Raw genomic sequence first — 11299 nt, 5'->3', positions numbered from 1 at the left:
GTGCATGTCTAATCATCTAAGGTAGTTGAGGATTAGATTTGCAACGGTGTCTGACGATACATTTGCCTTGTATAACTTGCAAGATTATTGTGATTAAACTGTTTCAAGGTACGAATACTTTCTTACCTCACATAGTCTTTTATGCGCTTATTAAATTGAGTTAATTGTTTGAATTGACATAGGGATATGTACAAGAGATTATTTCGATTTAATAAGTATGTATGTGCGATAACATATTTACCTATTAAGATTTGTTTAATCAGTTGAATTGACATAGGGATATAGTCAAGAGATAAATGGATTTTGGTAGGTGAGTATGTTCATAAGTTAGCAAATTATCGAGTTGTCGTGAACTTATTCGTAACAATATAAACATGAGTTTAATAATTCTAAGTTAAGAAATGTAATTAATCTAACACAATTATGTCATCTCGATTAAAATCGTATTTTGAAATCGTGCATTTGAGATTTATTTATTTAGTTTACATAGTTTTAAATCTTATTTTTTAATCACCCTCTTCAAACAAAATATTTTTCTTCACGAAAGTGTTTTAAATAGCATTCATAAATAATTCTTTTCACAGTTCCTGTGGGTACGATAACTCGACATTTACTTGTCACTTTATTACTTGTTGCGATTGTGTACACTTGCACATTTCCGTCGTTCTAAGTTTTTGGCACCGTTGTCGGGGACTGTATTTTAAAAAAAAGTCATTATTTGTGAAGTTGGTAATTTTTCATTTTGGTTTATTGTTCTGTTCAAATTTTAACTTAGTTAATTTCTCTGTGATTATTTCAGGTGTTTATGGGTATTGATCGAATCATCAATTTACTCCCTGTAGACCCTGAGATTGAACAAGCTTGTCGACAGAGAAGAAGAGAAGCAAGTCAACTTGTCGATAGTGAAGAAGAGAAGCAAGTCAGAGAAGGATTGAAGAGATAAACTTCAAAAATCTGAATCAAGGAAACGTAGCAAACCTTGCTCAAAATCCTATCCTTATTGTTGATGATAGGGATAGAGCTTTGAGACAGTATATCGTGCCAGTATTTCATGATTTTAGTCTGGGTATTAGGAGATCTAAAATTGAGTTACAACAGTTCGATTTGAAGCTAGTCATGTTCCAGATGCTTCAGATAGTGGGCCAATTCAGTGGAATGCCTACCGAAGATCCTCACCTACACTTAAGACTATTTATGGAGGTGATCGATTCTTTCAAGTTAGCCAGAGTACCCAAAGATACATTACGATTGAAGCTGTTCCCATATTCACTAAGGGACAGAGCTCGAGCTTGGTTGAACTCATTACGACAAACTCAATTTCAACATGGCAAGAGTTAGCAGAAAAATTCCTTATGAAATATTTCCTGCCTAGCAAGTATGCTAAGTCGAGGAACGAGATCAGTGCTTTCCAACAAATGGATGATGAGTCATTGTATAAGGCATGGGAAAGGTACAAAGAATTATTACAGAAGTACCCTCATCACGAAATCCCATATTGCGTACAACTTGAGACATTTTATAGTGGTCCCAATGCTCACACGAGAATGGTAGTGGACATTTTTGCTAATGGTGCTCTCCTTTCTAAGTCTTATAATGAGGCTTATGAAATCATTGAGAGGATTGCAAGTAAAAATTATCAATAGCCAACCACTCGAGTAGTGTCAGGCAGACGAGTCGCTGTAATACATGAAGTAGACGCTCTTACTTTACTCGCATCTCAAGTATCATCAATATCCTCAATGTTCAAAAATCTTACTACTAATGGGTGTAATAGTTTTACAGCACAACCACTGAATCAATTTGAAAATGTAGCCTGTGTTTATTGTGGGGAACGACATTTGTTAGAAGAATGTCCATCGATCCCAAAATCTGTGTATTACATGGGTAACTAGAACCAAAATCGAGGAAGGAAAGGGTTGCAATCCAATTTCTATAACCTATCATGGCGACAACACCCAAATTTTTCCAAGAGTAACCAAGGGGCAAGAACCAATAACAATTATGTCTAACCTAGATCGACCCAGCCACCTAGTTTTTCCCAACAAGCTCAGAAACCAACCCAAGCTGAAGTATCCAATAGCCTAGAGAATCTATTGAAGGCATACATAGGGAAAAATGATTCCTCTCTAAGGAATTTGGAGAATCAAGTGGGCCAGCTTGCAACTGAATTCAGAAACCAACCATAAGGTGCTTTACCTAGTGATACAGAGAATCCGAGGAATCCAAGGAAGGACCATTGTAAAGCGTTAACATTGAGGAGTGGGAAGACTGTAGAGCCCAATTCCGTCGAAGTTGAGAAGGAGCCAACTGACGCTCAAGACTCAGAGGAAGTTCAACTGAGTGTTGAAATTCCAATTTCACCAGAAATTGAATCTGCAAAATCTGACAAGGTAACTTTTGAACCAGCTAATGATAAACTAATAACTCAGTTAGATGCAGAATTGCCACAGAAAATGAATCAACCGATTCCAGTAAAGAAACCTCCACCACCCTACCCTCAAAGACATCAGAAGCAGAAGCAGGAAATTCAATTCAAGAAGTTCCTAGACGTACTCAAGCAACTTCATATCAACATCCCATTGGTTGAAACATTTTAACAAATGCCGAACTACGTTAAATTCATGAAGGATATCCTGTCTAAAAAATGAAGGCTTGGAGAATTTGATAGATAGCCCTAATGAAGGAATGCAGTGCATATCTTCAAGACAAACTACCCCCATAATTGAAGGATCCTGGAAGTTTTACCATACCTTGCAATATTGGATGCAAGTATCAACTTGATGCCCATGTCAATATGTAGGAAGTTGGGGATAGGTGAAGTTAGACCTACTACGTTACACTTCAATTAGTAGATCGATCCTTAGCATATCCAGAAGGAAAAATTGAGGACGTATTGGTACGAGTAGAAAAATTTATCTTTCCTACTGACTTTGTGATTCTAGACTTTGAAGCAGACAAAAAGGTGACAATCATTTTAGGAAGACTATTCTTAGCAACCAGAAGGACCCTTAGTGATGTGCAGAAGGGTAAACTTACTATTCGTGTTCAGGATGATCAGGTAACATTTAACATTTTTAAGTCCATGCAATTTCCTGACACAATTGATGATTGTTCAGCAGTGTTTGATTTAGAGGATTTAATCATGGAGAAGGAACTCAATTATGCTGGGGACCCATTGGAACAAATTTTGACATCAAATCCTCCAAATGATGAAGAGGAGGATGAATACTTAGCTTTGTTAGAAGCTAATCAAAGGGGATTTAATCCGCAATCCCGCTTTGAATCTTTGGAGTTGGAGAAAAGAGATTATGCCCAACCAAAAGCGGTCAATCGAAGAGCCACCTAAATTAGAACTGGATGTACTTCCCTCACATTTGAAATATGTTTATTTAGGTAACTCTTCTACTCTGCCTGTGATTGTTTTAGCAGAATTAACTACTAAGTAAGAAGAGAAACTCATCCTGGGGTTGAAATAATTCAAGAAGGCTATCGGATGGACCATAGTTGATATTTTCGAAATTAGTCCATCTGTATGTATGCACAAGATTATTTTAGAAGATTACAAAAATGGGAAGATTGATGGACAACGAAGACTGAACCCTATCATGAAGGACGTAGCCAAGAAAGAAATCATCAAGTGATTAGATGCGGGTATAATTTACCCCATCTTAGATAGTTCATGGGTAAGTCCGGTCTAGTGCGTGCCAAAGAAAGGAGGTATCACGATCATTAAAAATGAGAATAACGAGTTGATATTGACTAGAACGGTTACGGGATGGAGAATTTGCATCGATTACCGGAAGTTGACCAAGGCAACTAGGAAATATCACTTTCCTTTACATTTTTTGGACCAGATACTGGATAGACTCGCAGGGCGAGACTATTACTGTTTTCTCAATGGATACTCAGGATATAATCAGATTATAGTAGCACCGAAAGATTAGCACAAGACAACATTCACCTGCCCGTACGGTACATTTGCATTTAGGCGCATGCGATTTGGTTTATGTAATGCACCTGCTACATTTTAAAGATGTATGATGTTTATTTTTACTAACATGGTTAAGAAATATTTGGAAGTTTTTATGGATGATTTTTTAGTATTCGGAGATACACATGATGATTGTCTAGCCAATCTAGCCAAGGTACTAAGGCGATGCAAAGAAACAAACCTAGTACTTAACTGGGAAAAGTGCCATTTAATGGTATGAGAAGGTATTGTTCTAGGGCATCGGATAACAAGAAATGGAATCAAGGTAGATAAAGCAAAGGTAGATGTTAATGAGAAACTCCCACCTCCAATATCTGTAAAGGGTGTTAGGAGCCTTTTGGGCTACGCCGGTTTCTATCAAAAATTCATGAAGGACTTCCCCAAAGTTGCTAAACCCTTATGCAAATTATTGGAGAAGGTCACGGTCTTTAAATTTGATGAGGAGTGCTTAAGAGCTTTCAACTATTTGAAGAGTCGGGTAGTCTCAGCACCCATAATAGTCACACTAGACTTGGATTTGCCATTTGATTTGATGTGTGACGCAAGTGACTTCGTGATCGGAGTTGTCATGGGTCAACGAAGGAAGAAAGTTTTTCATCCCATCTACTATGCAAGTCAGACTCTGACAAGAGCTCAACTAAATTACACAGTAACAGAAAAAGAGTTACTTGCTATTGTGTTTGCTTTTGACAAGTTTCAATCTTATCTTGTAGGTACCAAAGTGACTGTTTATACAGACCACTCGGCAATTAAGTATTTACTTGCCAAGAAAGATGCTAAGTCGAGACTGATCTGATGGGTACTTCTACTTCAAGAGTTCGATCTAGAAATTCAAGATCGAAAGGGAGTGGAAAACCAAGTAGCAGACCACTTGTCCAGATTGGAGCCGCAAGAAGGGAACTCTCCTCTTATACCAATTCGAGAGACGTTTCCAGATGAACACATACTGAAGGTAAATCATGCCTATAATACCCCTAGGTTTGCTGATATTGCTAACTTTTTAGCTTGTGGTTTGATGCCGATTGATAAGATGTATCACCAAAAGAGAGTTTTTTCACGATGTGAAGTACTACTTCTGGGAAGAACTGTATTTGTTAAAAAAGTGTGCAAATCAAATTATTAGGAGATGCGTGGCAGAAGATAAAGTACATAAGATTTTATACCATTGTCACTCAGCTCCGAATGAGGGACACTTCGGAGGTACACGTACTGCAGCCAAGGTATTGTAAGTTAGATTTTTTTTGCCAACAGTATTCAAAGATGGATATGTTTACGTAAAGAGTTGTGATCGATGTCAAAGGGACGAAAATGTCACCACCAGAAATGAGATGCCTCGAACAAACATCATTGAGGTAGAATTATTTGATGTTCGGGGTATTGAGTTTCTCGGTCCTTTCCCTCTGTCTTTTGGTCACAAGTACATAATAGTAGTAGTAGACTATGTCTCTAAGTGGGTTGAGGCAGAGGCATATCCGACAAATGATGCTAAGGTTGTAATAAACTTTTCGCAAAAACATGTGTTCGCAAGGTTTGGAACCCCAAGAGCCATCATTAGTGATGAAGTTTCCTATTTTGTGAACAAGTGGTTGAAATGGTTATTAGATAAACATGGAGTGAAACACAAGGTCGATACAGCTTACCATCCACAGAAGAATGGGGAAGCTGAACAGGCAAACAAGAAGATCAAAGGCATACTTGAGAAGGTAGGTTACCCGAACTGACGAGATTGGTCCAAAAGACTGGATGATGCTTTATGGGCTTACAGGACAGCATACAAGACACCTTTAGCGATGTCACCCTATAGGTAAGTCTTTGGGAAAGCCTGCCATCTACCCATGGAGTTAGAACAAAAAGCTTACTGGGCTCTTCAATGACTCAACTTGGATATTAAAAGTGCCAAAGATAAACAGATGCTTCAACTTAACGAGTTTGAAGAATTTCGAATGTCTTCATACGAGAATAGCAAATTACATAAGGAGAGACAAAAGAAATGGCATGACAAGCACATTCGAGTTCGAGAATTTGAAGTAGGTCAGCAAGTCTTGTTATTCAATTCCAGATTAAGGTTCTTTCTAGGTAAGTTAAAATCAGGTTGGTCCGGTCTATTTATGATTCATCGAGTCTATCCATACGGAGTTGTTGAACTTCAAGGTAAGGGAGGTATTTTTCGAGTTAATGTTCAACACTTGAAACATTACTGGGGAGATAAAATTGAACAGAATCAAATCTCATTCATTTTATCTGGTATTTAATTTTTCTTGTTCTTCTGTTTGAATAAATGATTTAGGGTATATTTTCGGGATTAGTATGTTTAAATAAATTTTGTCTAGGAGATTAGAACTTAAGCGAGACCGCTTGCGACCTCACCAATCTTTCCTAGCAATTGATTTTAACATAATTTCCCAAGAAATTATTCCCTAATGGAGAAAACAATTTTTTAGCTTTTCAAATAAAAGGGTCAATTTTGATCCAAGTTTTATGTTGCAACTCAATTTTGAATTTTCATTAAGTCTAGGAACTTAATTGAATTATTTTAAAAATTTGGTTTCTCTTTTGTAAATATTAAAATTAGATGCCTCTTTTGTAAATATTTTCAAAAACATCTAGAATAAATGTTTTAGTTCAATAAAAAAGAAAAAAAAAGATGATAATTATTAATATATAATTATATCCATTATAATATATATTAATTATTATCAACGTTATTTAGAGTTAGGATTAGTTTCAATTTAATCATATTTTATTCGATAAGGTTTTATCTTAATAAATTAATATCAAATAATAATTTAATATGCATTATATTAATTATTAATTGTTATCTACTTTGAATAGAATTAGAACTTAGAATTTTTAAGAATTCTACTTTAGCTCCTACTCTTTTCACTATAAATTCCACCCATCTATTCTTATTTTTTTCATTCATACACCATTCTGTCCAAAAACACCAAAATTCTTAAGTGCCGAAACCTCCTAACAATTCCCTCGACATAGTATCGCCCAACTGATCGATCAAGAAGACTCACCAGCCCACACACACACGCTCAACGATCCATGCGCTGCTCACATCTATCCCCATCACAGACCGCTACCTTGCATACCCGAGCAGCACATCACCCTTTCACCCATCCTTAGCCAAAAACCCCTCAACTTTTTTTTTATTTTCCATCTTTTGATTCAAAATTATTTTTCTTTAGAGCTCTTAATTTTTACTAAAAAGGTGGTAAGACCAATTTTTCTCCTAAATTTTAATTTAATTATCTAATTTTTCAATTTGTTGAATTATTAATATTTTATATTAATTAAACTTTTGAGAAAATAATTGTTACAATATTATGATCAGGTTAATCATGCCTCACAAGACAACTCGTGCATCAACCAAATTGGCGAATCACAAAACAAGTTCCACTGTGAAGAAGCCAAAGTACGATACGATAGTATCTTTAAGAATCAACAGATGCGTGTAGAGAAAGGTTTTGACATTGAAAAAAAGCAACTATATTGGTTTTATGGCGCGTATTCGTCAGGTTGCTGAAACTCTCAATTGGGAGTTGTTTTATGAGAAGAGACCTAGTGTGGATGAGGAGTTAGTACGCAAATTCTATTTGAGTTTAACCTCAAGGGAGTTGACGGAAGTTCCAGTTCACGAAATCAAGGTACCAATAACTTCAAACGCTATTAATGAGTTCTTTGAATTGCCTTTTTTCTAAAATAATGAATATTCTTCCTTGATGAGCAATATAGAGTCTAAAAATTTGCAAGAAATTTTCGAGGAACTTACAGTTCTAGGTTCTATATGGACTGTGTCAAAGCAAAGAATCCACACTTGTCGAAAAGAATATTTGATACCACTCGCAAAGGCATGGTTCTACTTCATCCGATTCAGCCTTATGCCTAGCTCACATGGGACTACAATCTCATTAGAGTGAATGGTCTTATTATAATCAATTTTAACTAGAAAGACCATTGATATGGGAAAAATCATCCTGAGAGAAATGCGGAATTGTGTCGTTAGACGTTCACGTTCTGGCCCAACTATTTTTCCCTTTACGATAACAATTCTATGCTTGAAAGCTAAATTCTTGCAAACGTAAAGAAGACAGGCTATAGCCAAGGCACAATCATAGATTGGGACCTTTATCGAATAGCTGGGGACTCTGTTCTACAGTAACGAGTTAGAAAAAGTGAGGATCCCGAAAAAGAAGAATAAGAAGATCCCACAGAGATCGAGCCAGTGCAATCAGCTGAAGTCCCTGATAAGGTGGAACCAATGGAATCAAAAGTTGAACCTGATATCAAGACTTCAATGTTCAGAGCTCAACCACCTCGCCCAAATCTTCAAGATGAGCTGTCAAAGTTAATAGACATAATGCAACATATGCAGTGGCAGCAACAAGCTTACTAGAAATACTGAAAAATAAGGGATGACTCGATGAGAAGTGCTCTTACAAAAATTTACAATGATCCATTTATTTTTGTGCCTGAGTTTCCAGATTGCATATTTGAACCATGGAGCTCATTATCAAAAAAATACCAAAGTGATTCATGCAAAGACAATAATGATGGAGCAAAAGATGAGTCGAATTTGGAAGGATCTGCAGATAAATAAATGGGGGATCTCGACTTTATTTTATTTATGTTCTTAGGTTATTTGAGGATAAAGTTAATTAAGAATTTTTGTATAATAAAATAGAAGATGGAAATCATTAATAAAATTGAAGAAGTCACAAAGTATAAAGTGTGGCAATAGATATATACATGTTTAGGATTGGATTCAGAAAGAGCTTGATACTTAAGCAGTCAAATTGACTCACCTCCTCTTTTCTAGAATCCTACCTGGTGTATAGTATCCATTCACTTTAAACAATGAGGACATTGTTCATTTTAAGTAGGGGGACCGAAAATTTGAAATTATTTCCACTCAAAATATATAGTTCTTTTTAATTATGATTAAGATATATTTTTTTCAATAATTTGAAATTTTGTTAAGTATGCTAAACTTTAGTATAAATAAATTTCTATTATTTCAACAAATTTTTATGTTAGTTGAATAATGATATAAATGTATTTTTAATAAAGCATGCAAATCGTGCCATCAAAGTTTTAGTTCCTGAAGAAAGGTAGGCATGCATGAAAGTTTAAGACTCTAGAATTGACTTAGTAGTTTCTTGAGGCAAAATCCTAGGAAGCATGGAATGTTGAAAATTATTTAGGCAACTCTTGTTTGGACCTTTTGAGCCTTTCAAGCCAACCTTGATGAAATTTTATCCTTTGAAACCCAACTTTGAGACTATATGGCCTAATTTTATTTGAAACCTTGCAATATTTAGCCATCACTTCTCTCTTAGTTATCTTTAAATTTTCCCAAACACTAGACTCAGTACTATTCAGAATATTCTTTGAAAATAAGTTTGGGGGAGTTGAAAGAAGTATCAAATGCTCTAAAAATTGTAGTACATACAGTAAAATGCTAAAAAAAAGAGCACATGTACTTGAAAGAAAATAGATGTACAAAGGAGCATGTGAAAGCAAAGTAAGTTGGTGTATTGAGGGAAATTATTCCAAAGGTCCGATTGAAGCTGAGTCTAGGGTTTAAAAGCCTAAATTTATCTATCTTTTACCTACCTCTAGCCTAGCTACGTTACAACCTTTTTAAAGACCAATTGATTCAAGTTTTCTATGGTACTTACATTAGTGGAGAGAAATTGCTATGTTCAACATATGAAGGCATAAGTTAAACTTAATGATTGCAGCTTAATCTTGAATAAGGAAATAAAATCAAATTGGTAAAGGTTAACATGTCTTGTTAAGGAAGCATTTAGTCTAATTGTGCTATCATAATAGTTGTTGAGATTAATTTGAACAACATGTATACTTAAGTAACATAACTATCAAATTTCTTATTTTTAAGCATAAGTATATTAAATTCATAATTTTGGGAAGAATGTTTTGTACCCACAGAGACTATGAAAAGAATTATTTATGACTGCTTTTAAAACATTTTCTTTGAACAAAATATTTTTTTTGAAGAGGGTGATTAAAATCATACAATTTCGATAAAATTCTTGTCGAAAAAATAATTAATTTTTACAAAATAATTAAAGTGCACTTATATTATGAACATGTTGAATTTTAGTTAATTTTATAATTAATTTTGTTGAATTTTGGTTATTTTCGATAGATTTGCACAAAGTAACATAACAGAGAAGAAAGAACGGAGCAACTAGTCAAGCCACGGAAAATTTAAGCCCCCAAAATTCTAGTATTTAATTTTTGTAGGTTTTGACAAAAATTGCTTGGTTACTTTAATGGCTAAGTGATTTGGGTGTGTATGGGAGTGTTTGAGAAGCCTGAATTCAATTCTTGTCCTTGGCAAAATTTTTAGTTTTCCCTAAAATGAATTTGGACGCTGGTTTTGTAGGCTTTATAATATTAATACTTGTTTTATGTCATAAGGAACCTATTGGTCCAGTGGTAGGTGGCGTGTGTTGTATCCTTGAGGTCTAAGGTTCAAGTCCTGTGGTGTGCAAGGAAGTAATTATTTTGCTGGTTGAGCTGTGTAGGAGGTAGTGTTGGACTGAAACACTGTAGTGGAGAGTTTGAACTGGTCATAGAGAGGGAGTTGAGGAGGAATTAGTAGAGGAAATCAAGGAGGGGAGAATGGGAGGATTTTTAGGAGGAAATTAAGGAATTTGGGTAGAGGGGGAAGTGTGTGCCATTTAGGGTGTTTGAAATCATAGCAATTCGGCTGGGGAAAAAGCTTGTTTTCGTTGTTCGTGTTGACTTTTGCCATATTTTGGTGAGGTACCTTTTCGGGTTGTCCTAAGTTGCTATTTTCTGTTCTCATTTCTTCTCCTCTTTGCCAAATTCTCTCTACTTCTTCTTCTTTCTTTCTCTTTTCTATACTAGCCGAACTTTCTTTCTTATCTGCTTTTCTTCTTTTGCCGAAAGTCCTCCTTTTTCTGTCCTTAATTCTCACCTTCTCTTATTTCTTTTCTTTGAATGAAGGTTATCTCCCTTTAACGTTCGTGACTCTGTAGGTTCGAACTCCTGAAGGTTGAAGGAACATCAAGTATTTGTTTTAAGTATCGACAGCTCCCTCTCTTTTTCTCGTTTTAAGGCAGGTATGTGGGCTATTATCTAAATGTTGGCCGAATGCTTGTTGTGTTTTATTGTAAGTGGTCATGAAGGGGATTCAAACCTTTGGTTAATAAATCTGATTGTATTGTACAAACTCGTCTAAGGGATCATAGTTAATTTTTTGACAGTGGTATAAAAGGGCTAAGTCACTATTTCCGTTCGAGGTAAGCA

General features: G+C 35.4%; 1 non-coding gene across 1 annotated transcript; it reads right to left on the bottom strand.

The window, feature by feature from the left end:
* Positions 1-1382: 1382 nt before the first annotated feature.
* Positions 1383-1489, bottom strand: LOC128039473 (small nucleolar RNA R71). Its single transcript, XR_008193977.1, has one exon. It is a non-coding gene; the product is annotated as a small nucleolar RNA R71 (small nucleolar RNA).
* Positions 1490-11299: the final 9810 nt, after the last annotated feature.

This window comes from Gossypium raimondii, chromosome 2, assembly GCF_025698545.1.
Source record: "Gossypium raimondii isolate GPD5lz chromosome 2, ASM2569854v1, whole genome shotgun sequence".
NCBI lineage: Eukaryota > Viridiplantae > Streptophyta > Magnoliopsida > Malvales > Malvaceae > Gossypium > Gossypium raimondii.
This window is presented reverse-complemented; position numbering and strand designations above follow the sequence as displayed.